The sequence below is a fragment of the Octopus bimaculoides genome, chromosome 10, assembly GCF_046866305.1.
Source record: "Octopus bimaculoides isolate indiv1 chromosome 10, ASM4686630v1, whole genome shotgun sequence".
Classification (NCBI taxonomy): Eukaryota; Metazoa; Mollusca; class Cephalopoda; order Octopoda; family Octopodidae; genus Octopus; species Octopus bimaculoides.
In genome coordinates this window covers 86,910,608-86,923,107 of record NC_142937.1, presented here as the reverse complement: position 1 = coordinate 86,923,107, position 12,500 = coordinate 86,910,608, and the positions used below count along the sequence as shown (strand labels likewise).

The 12,500-nt window shown below is 39.0% G+C and overlaps 1 protein-coding gene across 14 annotated transcripts in view; it reads left to right on the top strand.

The window, feature by feature from the left end:
* LOC106884266 (uncharacterized) overlaps positions 1–12,500 on the top strand; it is a 275,565-nt gene that overhangs the window by 56,857 nt on the left and 206,208 nt on the right. Inside the window, exon 1 of one of the 14 annotated variants that reach the window (XM_089358943.1) lies at positions 1,656–1,754. The exons of the other annotated variants lie outside the window; for them this stretch is intronic. The gene's annotated coding sequence lies outside the window, so the exon portion shown is untranslated. Of the gene's footprint in view, positions 1–1,655; positions 1,755–12,500 lie in introns of those variants that run through there. 14 annotated transcript variants of the gene reach the window in all.

The following is a 12,500-nucleotide window of genomic DNA, read 5'->3' as shown; positions in this document are numbered from 1 at the left end:
GCGCTTAAGGCGGCGAGCTGGCGGAATCGTTAGCACGTCGGGGAAAATGCTTAGCAATATTTCTTCTGGCTGTTTACGTTATGAGTTCAAATTCAACCGCGGTCGACTTTGTCTTTCGTCATTTCAGGGTCGATAAAATAAGCACCAGTTGAACACATGAGTCGATGCAATCGATTAACTTCCGTCTTCAAAATTTCTGGCCTTGTGCCTATACTACAAAGAGCTACTTCCGGTATATATAACATTTATAATGCGTATACAAACGTGGGACTGCATTGCTGTAATATTTTATCTCAGAGAAACATCTCAAAGACTTTTGAGTTAAAAACACAATGTCTTCTTTGTTTTCTTTTCTTTATTATTATTATTATTATTATTATTATTATTATTATTATTATTATTATTATTATTATTATTATTAGTAGTAGTAGTAGTAGTAGTAGTAGTAGTATTATTAGTATTATTAGTATTATTATTGCTATTTTTTTGTATTTCAAGACGTTAAGATATGATTTCAGAGAGAGAGTTCGCTGTTATTTCTAGGATACCGAGTGTGTCCACACAGTGGCTCGCTCTTTGCCTTACCATATGGATGTTGTTAAATATGACAAAATAAAAACCAAAAAGAAAAAAACAATAGAAAACAGAAATAACTTCGTCGTCTTCATATTTTAATGTAGATTCCGAAGCTCTCCTTGCGTTTTTTTTCTCTCCCTTTCTTTCGAATATTCGCCTTTTGATCTGTGTTGTACAACAGAGAGAAAATTCTGTGCTTTATTGATTTCTGCAGCTGCAATGGTGTACCTTCTGCTACTGTAATGGTGTACCTGCAATGGTCTTGTTTCTGCTTCTGTTGTTGTTGCTGTTGCTGTTGCCGGTGTGGCATTGGTGTATCCTATAAGGAATTCTGTTTTATGTTGTTGTTGTTGTTGTTACTTCACTGCATGAATAAATGTAACACTTTCACTGAAATTGAATTATTCACTCAATGTAATCAACATCAATATACTTATATAGTTGCTAGATAGAGAGGAGGTGAGTTACAGTAGATATACATAGAGAGAGAGAGAGAGAGAGAGAGAGAGAGAGAGATAAAGAGAAAGAAAGAAAGAGAGAGGGGGCTAGCGTGCATTGGTATTAGTTAGAAGTGAATGTGTATGTATACATACATATATATATATATATATATATATATATATATATATATAGTAACACGCGCACATATATATACATACATACACACACACATGTGCATATATATATATTTACATACATATATATCCACACACACATCGTTGAGGAACAAAATCTGTGACGTAACAACTTGTTTACTTTTCACTCCGTTATATATATACACATTTATGTGCGTGCGTGCGTGCGCGCGCGTATGTGTGTGTGTGTGTGTGTGTGTGTGATAGATTTATGTGTGTCTTGTTCAAATATGCACAACATTATGTATGTATAACATACATAATATAGATATATGCATGCGCAAAAGCCCACATACACAGACGTAATTTCCCAAACACACGCACATACGTTATGTGTGTGTGTGTGTGTGTGTACAGAGCTGGATTAAAGCCAGTTAATACTCTAATCGCGGCCCAGCATTTGTCCCCTTTCGACCCTTCTTTTATCTAAGTGACGAAACATTAAGACATGAAATAAATGCTGAACGCAGTCGCAGAGAAAAAAACATCAGTGAACCAGTTCAAACATTCTGAAGTTTGAACTTTATGTCTGTGGATAATGTGGTAAGCAATGAATTCACCTTAAAAAATTCACTAAATCTTAGCCACCTGTGTTTGCTTTAAGAATAATTAATACAAACGAAGATGCCTGTATATATTTTTATCTAAAAAAAAAAAATCATATATTGTAATGTCTGATAATTTATAAAATATCTTTAGTTAGGTCAGGTTTGTTTTTATCTAATTTATTGTGACTGCTATTCCTCGGTTAACTCACATTAGTACATCGTTCTTTATAAATAATTTATTTACAAAACTGCACCTTTACATGTTTATATGATTAAAATATTTACCAACTTCATTATGTTAATTTTATGTAATTTATTTAAAGAGAAATTCAGCAACTTGTTACTTCAGGTCGTAAAATACTTTAAAAATAGAGATTTTTTTCTGGCTGTAAATGCACGACATTATTCAGAATGTTAATGAAAGCACAGTAAACTAACAAAATGGCGTACAAAAACGCTGATAATGTAAACATGTACTTCGAATTTTCAAGGCGTTTTATAACGATCATTGTTACTCATTACTATGTCGCTTAAGTAATATAATCTGCAGATTACAGTGCTCAACGGTTTACAACACACAGTAGCTTACATAAAACCAAAGATCATCACATATTGGCACAATGATTACTTCACAACTGTCTTTGACTCACAGCCGAGCAAACCATTTAAATTGATCTGTGTGACAGTTACCAAACTCTGAATTTAAAAATATATTATTCATCTCTTAAAATGTATTTATATGCAGCGATTTACTTTTAAACTAGTAGTACTCCAGCATGGCCACAGCCTTAGGGCTGAAACGTATAAAAGAATAAAAAATAAACCACCTTCAAAAAATATTATTATGTGTAAGTTTAGAATATATCGTTAATTTTATTGGTGACGTCGAAGAAAGTACAAGGGTATGGTTTAAAACATTAGGAGTTTACATCAAAGTGAGAAATACAGTAACAACATATGATGATATATCAACAAAGAAAAGGACCCTGAAAGGCGGACAGCCACATAGAGCCTATCAGGGAATTCACCAGATCCATGGTTCCATGGTTATTGACTATCAAAGCAAGTGCCCTCAGATATATTCCACAGGTTACAGGCACGTGTATTAGAGCAGGTTGTAAATAGGTCTTTTCCCCTCAGGTCATGCTTACCATGTTACCTTCGCTTTCAACAAATGTACTGAAGGGCGGAGTCTTCCTCACCACCTTTTCTTTTTTCTCTATGTGACGCATGAAAAACTCGATGAAGGCTTGGCTGAAAAGGCAAGTATCTATCGTCAGCTCTTTTAATTTCCCAGCCAGAGGAAAGCAGTTAAGAGATCTTCACAATGGACTGCATCCAACAGATTTATGGGCCTAAATTGATTAATTCTGTCTACTTTATTCACATCCTTCCTCTGTAGTACTGAAGAAAGATGCAAACAAAAATACACCAGCCAAGAAGTTGTGTCACTTGTGCCAGATACATTTACCGAAACGTCGGTTAAAGCGAAGACTATCCAAAGCAGACAATTTGCCCTTCGCAAACCTTCGCAAACCTTCGCAACTACTGACAGTCTGGATGACACAATACTATTGTTCCATGTCTCTTCTGGTACATTCAAGAAATCCAGTCAGTGCCTGTTAGTATTAATTCATTTTTGTAACATTTTTGCTACACTCGTAGGCATGAGTATGCATGTGTATATTTGTGTATATATGTATATATATATATATATATATATATATATATATATATATATATGGTAAAGAAAACTCAAAGACGAGGTAACAAGCCGAGTGTATTAGGTTTACGCTCAGGGAAAATAGAAGGAAAATACTTTTATGTTTCGTGCATGCGCTCTTCTACAGAAAGAAAAGAGGAAGAGAGAAGGTAATGGAGGAAAGAACAAACGTGTCTCAATTAGAGGGGGAGAAAGAGCTAAAAAGAAAGAAAGAGGGAGAGAGAGGGGATAGAGAGATAAGTAGATAGACAGATAAGTAGATAGACAATAAGAATATTACTGTATCTGTGAGACACACACACACACACAAACTCATAATCTCAATACATGAGTATTCCGCACATAAAGTTAGATATTTGATAAAATGAATGAAAATATAAACAAAACTACGAACTTTGTTTTCGCAAACAATCTCTTTACTAAACAATAACTTTCTCTCACACTCGTTGACATTTCAGCCAGTGAAGAAACACGTTTTTTTTTTACACATCATTTCAGTAGATCTTGTAATACATCATCTCCGTCTGTCTCCAGTAACTAAATTGTCGAGTTGCTACTATATCTTTACGCTCTTTCGTTGTTACGTTCTTCAGTTGTATGATGTTCTTCCTATGTTAAATTATTTACGTTTTCTTGTCTTCTTTCTAAACTGTCATCATCTCCTTTCTGCTCTACTGCATATATTTTAGTCTTGATATTAAATTACTTCAGTTGTTATCGCTGTTCCTATGTTCCATCCATACTGTATACTCTTCCATCGCTATACACCTCCATGCAATTCTTTGTGGTAATTTCTCCTTATACTGCTATAATTCTTGTTGTATTCTAACTACGCTGTTTTTGGTTATATTCTCGCCTCTTTTCTTTTTTTCAGTAATAACCTACAATACTGTTTTTATGATGTTCTTACTATGCTGGGTTTTTTTTTGCGGCGAGGTGGGGCTGTTTTCCTTCAATAGTGTTCATTATTTCCCCTATTATTTCCTGCCATCTTGTTTTATTCCGTTTCCCGCTCTGCTGATTCGTCAGCATGTTTTCACTATGTTGTTTTAGTTGCTAAGTTATACTAGTGTTATACTGGTTTGTTTTACAACAGAACCAATCATTATTACCGCGGTCGTTTAGTCTCCATTAGCTTTGATCGAACAGGTCTATGATCAAAGACGTTCCAACAGCGACCATGTCAAAATATTTCCAGACTTAATGTATGTAAGACTATACTATACAATGTCTTTTTTTTTTTATAGACAGTGCGGTGTGATTTGAAGGTGGTTTATCTATTTCGAGCAGGTCAAGTGACAGAACTTGTAACTCCGTGACTAATTACATACAATGCAGTTTTTGTTTTTACGTATAATGGTTTATATTATTGTCATCGCTGTTGCGTAGATGTAGTCGATAACAATTAGGTGAGCTAATTAAATATTCTACAGACGCATGTGCCCTTCTTAGCGTAATTCTCAGACAGAATCAACGTGACATTGTGTGATAAGTTGTATTATTTGAATTAGTTTCTGTTCAGTCAGTTTTACTCATAAGGTATGGATCCACCCGTGGTTATAGAAAATGACATTTACCCAAGATGCTATGAAAACAAGCATCTGTTGTGAGACTCTACCAATATATATATATATATATATATATATATATATATATAGCATGCAGAACGCTCCTCTTACATATATCTCCGTTCATGTTGCTGCTATTCATAATCAGCATCATTACATTCCCTCTCATTACTCCATACACACACACACACGCACGCACACACACACACACACACACACTCTTTTACATTTTTACTCTTTAACTTGTTTCAGTCTTTTGACTGTGACCATGCTGGAGCACCGCCTTTAGTCGAGGAAATCGACCCCAGGACTTATTCTGTGGAAGCCTAGTACTTATTCTATCGGTCTCTTTTGCCGAACCGCTAAGTTACGGGGACGTAAACACACCAGCATCGGTTGTCAAGCGATGTTGGGGGACAAACACAGACACACAAACACATATATACACATACATATATATAGGTACAGGCATGGCTGTGTGATAAAAAGCTTGCTTCCCAACCACATGGTCCCGGGTTCAGTCCCACTGCGTGGAACCTTGGGTAAGTGTCTTCTACTATAGCCTCGGGCCGACCAATGCCTTGTGAGTGGATGTGGTAGATAGAAACTGAAAGAAGCTCGTCGTGTATAAATATATATATATTTATATATATATATATATGTATGTATGTATTTGTTATTTGTATCTGTGTTTGTCTCCCCATCATCGCTTGACAACAGACGTTGGTGTGTTTACGGCCCCGTAACTTAGCGGTTCAGCAAAAGAACCCGATAGAATAAGTACTCAGCTTACAAAGAATAAGTCATATGACTAGCAAATTCGGTCTTGGACAAACGGACTCTATCTCGGCTCCTGCTTTAATAGGATAGTTCGGAATGGAAAGTTCGTTGAGAACACAAGCTATCGACTGTATAGTACATTGGGAATATGCTGTTGTCCTACTGAATAAGAGATAAAGCAATGATTGATGTATTAGAAAGAGAAAACGGAGAATGTCGCATCATGGGTATGGCTTAGGAAACGTGAAAGAAAGAGCTGAAATATGAACGAAGAAGAAAGTATGTTCAACCAATAGTTAAACGAGATTGACGCTGCATTGTTAGGGAAATCTCCAGCTGTACTTGGTTTCGCGTGGTGTTTGGTAAGAAGTACGAAAATACTAGAAGGAGAGAGAGAAAGAGTGGCATGTTTTTGATATGAGACAAGAATAACTGCTTGATAATGTAATCAGATATCAAAATCGGTGAGATCTTTTTTTTTTTTTTTTGTCAGTGGACAGATAATAAAAAAGGAGTGGTCCCAATATATAAGTTACGAGTGGGATATGTTCTGTATATTATTTATTTATAAACAACGGTGAGGGAAAGAGAGAGAGAGGGGGGGGGGGAAATAAACAAACAGAAAAAATGGCTAACACAGATACTTTAACGACACATTTTTAGCAGATCGACCAGGAAGGTCACATTGTTTGCCGTGTTCTGCCCTTTATATTCTTTGACGTTGTTCTAACTGCTGTTGTCAGCGTCGACATAGCTGTAATGGTCGTAGTAGTGGTAGCGGTAGCAGTGGTGGTGGTAGTGGTGGTGGTAGTGGTGGTGGTGGCTGTTGTCATTATGTTGGTGGTACTACTACTAATACTACTACTACTACTACTACTACTACTACTACTACTACTACCACCACCACCACCACCACCATTACTACTACTACCACCACCACCACCACCACCACCACCATTACTACTACTACTACTCCCACCACCACCACCACCACCACCACCACCACCACCAATACTATTACTACTACTAGTACTACCACTACTACTACTACTACTACTACTACTACTACTATCACCACCACCACTACAACCACTACTACTACTACTACCACCACCACCACTACTACCACTACTACTACTACTACCACCACCACCACCACAACCACCACATCCACCACTACTACTACTACCACCACCACCACCACCACCACCACCACAACCACCACTACCAACACCACCACCACCACCACCACCACCACCACTACTACTGACGATGATGATAATGATGATGAGGCAGTAGTAGTTGACATAATTGTTGCTGATAAGTATAATTGTTGTTGTTGTTGGTGTTTCTATTGATAATACTCAGGTTGTTACCACTGTAGTTGTTGTTGTTGTAGCTGCTGCTGATTATATTGTAGGCGTTGCTATTGTCATTTAGCCCCAGGTCGACCTGGATCGAGCAGATCTATGACCTCCTTTCGGGATCGATAAATTAAGTACCAGCTGCGTACTGGGGGAGGGGCAAGCTAATCGACTGGTCCCTCTCCTCCCCAAAAATTTCGGGCCTTGCGCCTAGAGTAGACAAGAATATATCTAGTAACTCAGTTTCCAATCTCCCTCTCTCTCCCTCTCTGTCCCTCTCTCTCCCTCTCTCTCTCTCCCTCCCTCTCTCCCTCTCTCTTTCTCTCTCCCTCTCCCCCTCTCTCTTTCCCTCCTCTCCCTCCCCTCTCTCGCCCCTTTGTTTTTGCTTCTGTTAGTCCATTGAAAGGGTTTTTGACTGCTGTTTCTAACAGCAGAATCGTCAGCGCATCGGACAAAATGCTTAGCGGCATTTCCTCCGATTCATTACTCTTTTATTTGTTTCAGTCATCTTGACTGCGGCCATGCTGGAGCACCGCCTTAAGTCGAGCAAATCGACCCCAGGACTTATTCTTTGTAAGTCTAGTACTTATTCTATCGGTCTCTTTTGCCGAACCACCAAGTTACGATGTTGGGAGGGGGGAGCAAACACACACACACACATATACGACAGACTTCCTTCGGTTTCCGTCTACCAAATCCACACACAAGGCTTTGGTCGGCCCGAGGCTATAGTAGAAGACACTTGCTCAAGGTGCCACGCAGCGGGACTGAACCCGGAACCATATGGCTTCTAAGCAAGCTACTTAGCACACAGCCACTCCTATACTTTCTAAGTTCAAATCTCGCCAAGGTCAACTCTGTCTTTCATCCTTTCAGGGATCGATAAAATGATGTATCACTTGACAACATGGATCGGAAGCTGCTGTCTTCACGCCAAAATCTAAAAGCATTATTAACTGTCGTTTTTTTTGTTATTACTGCTGATAAGAGTCAGTCACATCTCCATTCTATCCGTCCTTCTAAGAATATCGCCTCTATTTATTACCAATTGTAACCATAGAACGGTCAAAGCGAAAATATCCGAATAATGCAAACCATTTATTGTCGACTCTTTATTTTCGTCAAAGCTACCTCTCTATGTCTAATGTAAACTTCCTGACACAACAGACCATAAAAACATGGCTAATTACACTCGGAATATAACTGAAAGCAACTAAACAATGATTCAGGTTTGCTAAAACAGTTAACACTGGCCATCTATAACATTTTAATGGAAAATAATTGTGTCTTCCTAGTTCTGTTCTCGGCTATGTTTTATTGTGTGAACCATTCATGGCGTCAGAACGGCTATAGGCTTCTTGTTCTGCTGTTAGCACACGTAACATACGTACACTGGCACGCATGCGCACACACATATACACATACGCATACACACTCATACGCAGAACCACACACAGGCTTACAGATGCACGCTTATTTACCCACATATGCACACACCTATTCATACATGTATATATCCATACATAATACATATAGGCGCAGGAGTGGCTGTGTGGTAAGTAGCTTGCTTACCAACCACATTGTTCCGGGTTCAGTCCCACTGGTTCAGTCCCACTTAAGCTGTCTAAGGCAACAAGCTGGCAGAATCGTTAGCACGCCGGACAAAATGCTTAGCCACATTTCGTCCGTCCATTACATTCTAGGTTCAAATTCCGCCGAATTCGACTTTGTCTTTCATCCTTTCGGGGTCGATAAATTAAGTATCAGTTGCGTACTGTGTATATGAGAGGGAAAGAGAGGGAGAGAGAGTGTGTGTATGTGTATGTTTCTGTATGTTTCTGTGTGTGAAAGAGAGAGTGAGAGTGAGTATGTATGTGTGTTTGTGTGAGGCTCTAGCGTGTGTGTGTGAGAGAGAGAGAGTATGTGTGTATATCTGTGTGAGGCTGTGTGTGTATGTGTGAACGAGAGAGAGAGTCAGAGAGAGAGAGAGAGAGAGAGTGTGTGTGTGTATGTTAGTGTGTGAGAGTGAGTGTGTGTGTGTGTGTGTGTGTGTGTGTGTACTTGCTGCCGGCAACTATATAAGCGACGAGTGTGACCTGCAGGGCAGTCGGCGACCAAACCGGCAACGCCACTACGCTTGCTTGAAGAGCAAATTTACTTTTTAGATAATGACGAAAGGTCGATGAACTCAGTAGAGTGAACGGCTATTCAGTTGTGCGTGTTTACGTGAACATACACACACAGGCGCAGAAGTTCGATTTGCTAAGAAGTTCGATTTGCGACCACGTGGTTTCGGGTTCACTCCGACTGCGCAGCACGTTGGCCAAATGTCTGCTACTATAGCCCCGGGCCAATCAATGCCTCATCAGTGAATCTGGTAAGCAGAAACTGTGTGCAAGCTTGTCGTATAAATAAGGCGGCGAGCTGGCAGAAACGTTAGTACACCGCTACGTTCTGAGTTCAAATTCCGCCGAGGTCGACGGTACATGGCCTAGCGGTTAGGGTATCCAGCTTACAACTGTATGGTCACGAACTCAATTCCTGTTTTAGTCACTGTGCCTCAAGGGGAGATGATATCTAGAAGTCATTCTCTCACAGTTGGTAATAATATGATTGATGTCTTCAGTCTTGGTCTTGCACAACATACATTTGTTGCCTGACAACGTTTTCTGTCTCTTATGCTGGAGGCACTTGGTGGTGGGGATCTCTTGAACTTGAACTGCATGGAGGGAGCCTTCAAAGTTCTTTATTCCAAACGCTTCACATGATCAATCTCTTCTATGGTTCGTGTTTCTTGTGCCAAGTACCCATGTACTATCTACTTAGTGAACTGGTCCATTTCTTTAAAAATTTTGTTCTTCTGATAAATAAATTTTACTAATGCTCCTGGGAAGAGATCTGTATCAACTCTTATTTTATACCTATCCCCGAGCTCATTCGCTATCGTAATTATATTATTGATTTCATGGTCGCAAACTTGGACAAGATAGTTACTGGTCTCTTTCTTCTGTTGCAGATGGTTTAGTTTTGCAAAACGCGTCTCATATGTATAAATATATATATATGTGTGTGTGTGTATGTGTGTGTGTGTGTGTGTGTGTGTGTGTGTGTGTGTGTATGTATTTATGTATGCATACACACACACCTGTAGTATGAATTACATGAGATAAGTAGAGGTAACTCAGTATAAGTAATAGCGAAGTATATGTCTCGTATAATTTCCAAGACTTATAATGAATGTTGTCGGATAACGTATTCAGACATCAAAGGGTTGCATGATATCACTCTGATAGTTATTCATGATAAATCAAACGATTATTAGACAAATAAATTACACACGAATACTTCTTCAAGTGGCCATTTTGGAAGTGGTTGCTTCCTGTATGGTGCAACATAGTGCAGGAAGAAGAATTTCTAAGCTGTAAGCTCAAACACACTCACACACAGACACATACACACACACACACACACACACACACACATACATACACACATACATACACACACGCGCGCATGCACACACACACGCGCGCATGCACACACACACATACATACATACATACATGCATAAATACGCAAGGAGTTCACTGTAGGATTTAATCTCGGGGAACAACTCCTTAGAGACTTTGTGTGTTAAAAAACAGGTACTCCAGATGATGCCAGTAGACTGTCAGGCGCCGGTGTTTCGGTGTGATTTCGCCTGCACAGTGCGGGACACCACTTCGGTCATTCGGAGAAATCAGTAAGCATAACATTTGGTGATGTTTACGAAAGCTTTCCAGGTTTAAAGTTAAATCAATACACACACTTGAAATAGTAAACTGAAACATAATATTGTGTGTGTGTGTGTGTGTGTGTGTGTGTGTGTGTGTGTGTGTGTGTGTGTGTGTTATAGCTGAAAGTTTAAATGCTACACATTGTATTATTATTTTTTTTTTTCTAAAAATGGAAGGTTATTGTTGTCATTTTGTTATTATTCCAATGTATAAGTTTCTGCTTTTCATAAAATTGGGAGGGGTTTCTTTTAAGAAATTGTAAGCGTTTATAAATAATAATAATAATAGTAGTAGTAGTAGTTAGAGAAGGAAAGAAAAAAGAGAAAGAAAGAAAGATAGAAAGGAAGAAAGAGAAGGTAGATACAATGAAACTTGTCAGTTAATGTCAATAGTTTGTGCTCGGTTTTTACATTAAAAAATCTTTCGGAGTCTATCATCTTTTTCATAAAAACAGGAATGCATTTCTATTATGTATGCAGTCGTTTTGAAAAGGTAAGAAATGTCATTGTTGTGGTATAAGAAAAGTTAAATATTGGTTTCGGCGGGAGGGTGTAAGTCAACTGGTACTCTAGGCACAAGGCCCGAAATATTTTTGGGTGGGTGGGTGGGAGGGGCATTCGATTAGATCGATCCCCAGTACGCAACTGGTACTTAATTTATCGACCACGAAAGGCTAAGTCCACCTCGGTGAAATTTGAACTCAGAACGTAAAGACAGACGAAATACCGCTAAGCATTTCGCCCAGCGTGCTAAAGATTCTGCCAGCTCGCCACCTTACTATATTCTTTTTTACTTTAGGCACAAGGTCTAAAATTTTTGAGGAGGGCCCAGTTGATTAGATCGACTCCAGTACGCAACTGGTACTTAATTTATCGACCCCTAAAGGATGAAAGATAAAGTCGAATTCGGCGGAATTTGAACCTAGAATGTAATGGACGGACGAAATGTGGCTAAGCATTTTGTCCGGCGTGCTAACGATTCTGCCAGCTTGTTGCCTTAGACAGCTTAAGTGTTATTTATTTCAGTCATTGGAGTACGGCCATTCTGGGGCACCACTTTGAACGGGGTTTAGTCGAATAGATCGACCGCAGAACTTACTTATGTATTTTTTTTTTTTTTGAAATGAGGCACTTATTCCATCGGTCTCTTTTGCCGAAACCGCTAAGTTACGGGGCATCAACAAACCAGCATCGGTTGTCAAACGTGTGGGAGTGAGGACAAACATGGCCACACACACACACACACACAACCAAGGAATATAGTAGAAGACACTTGCGCATGGTGCCGTGCAGAGGAACTGAACCCGAAACCTCATGGTTTCAAGGTGAACTTCTAAACCACAACGCTATTGTGGTATTAACGTTGATACAAATAGTGAAAATTGATGTGTAAATGTCAGGAGTAGCGGAATAAATGGATCGGTAATTAACTTCGGGAAATGTAACTAATGTATGTATATTTTGACTCGCTGTGTTTATAATTATGATGACCTCCATTTTTGTAACATTCACGCTGGGCGAACACGTGACT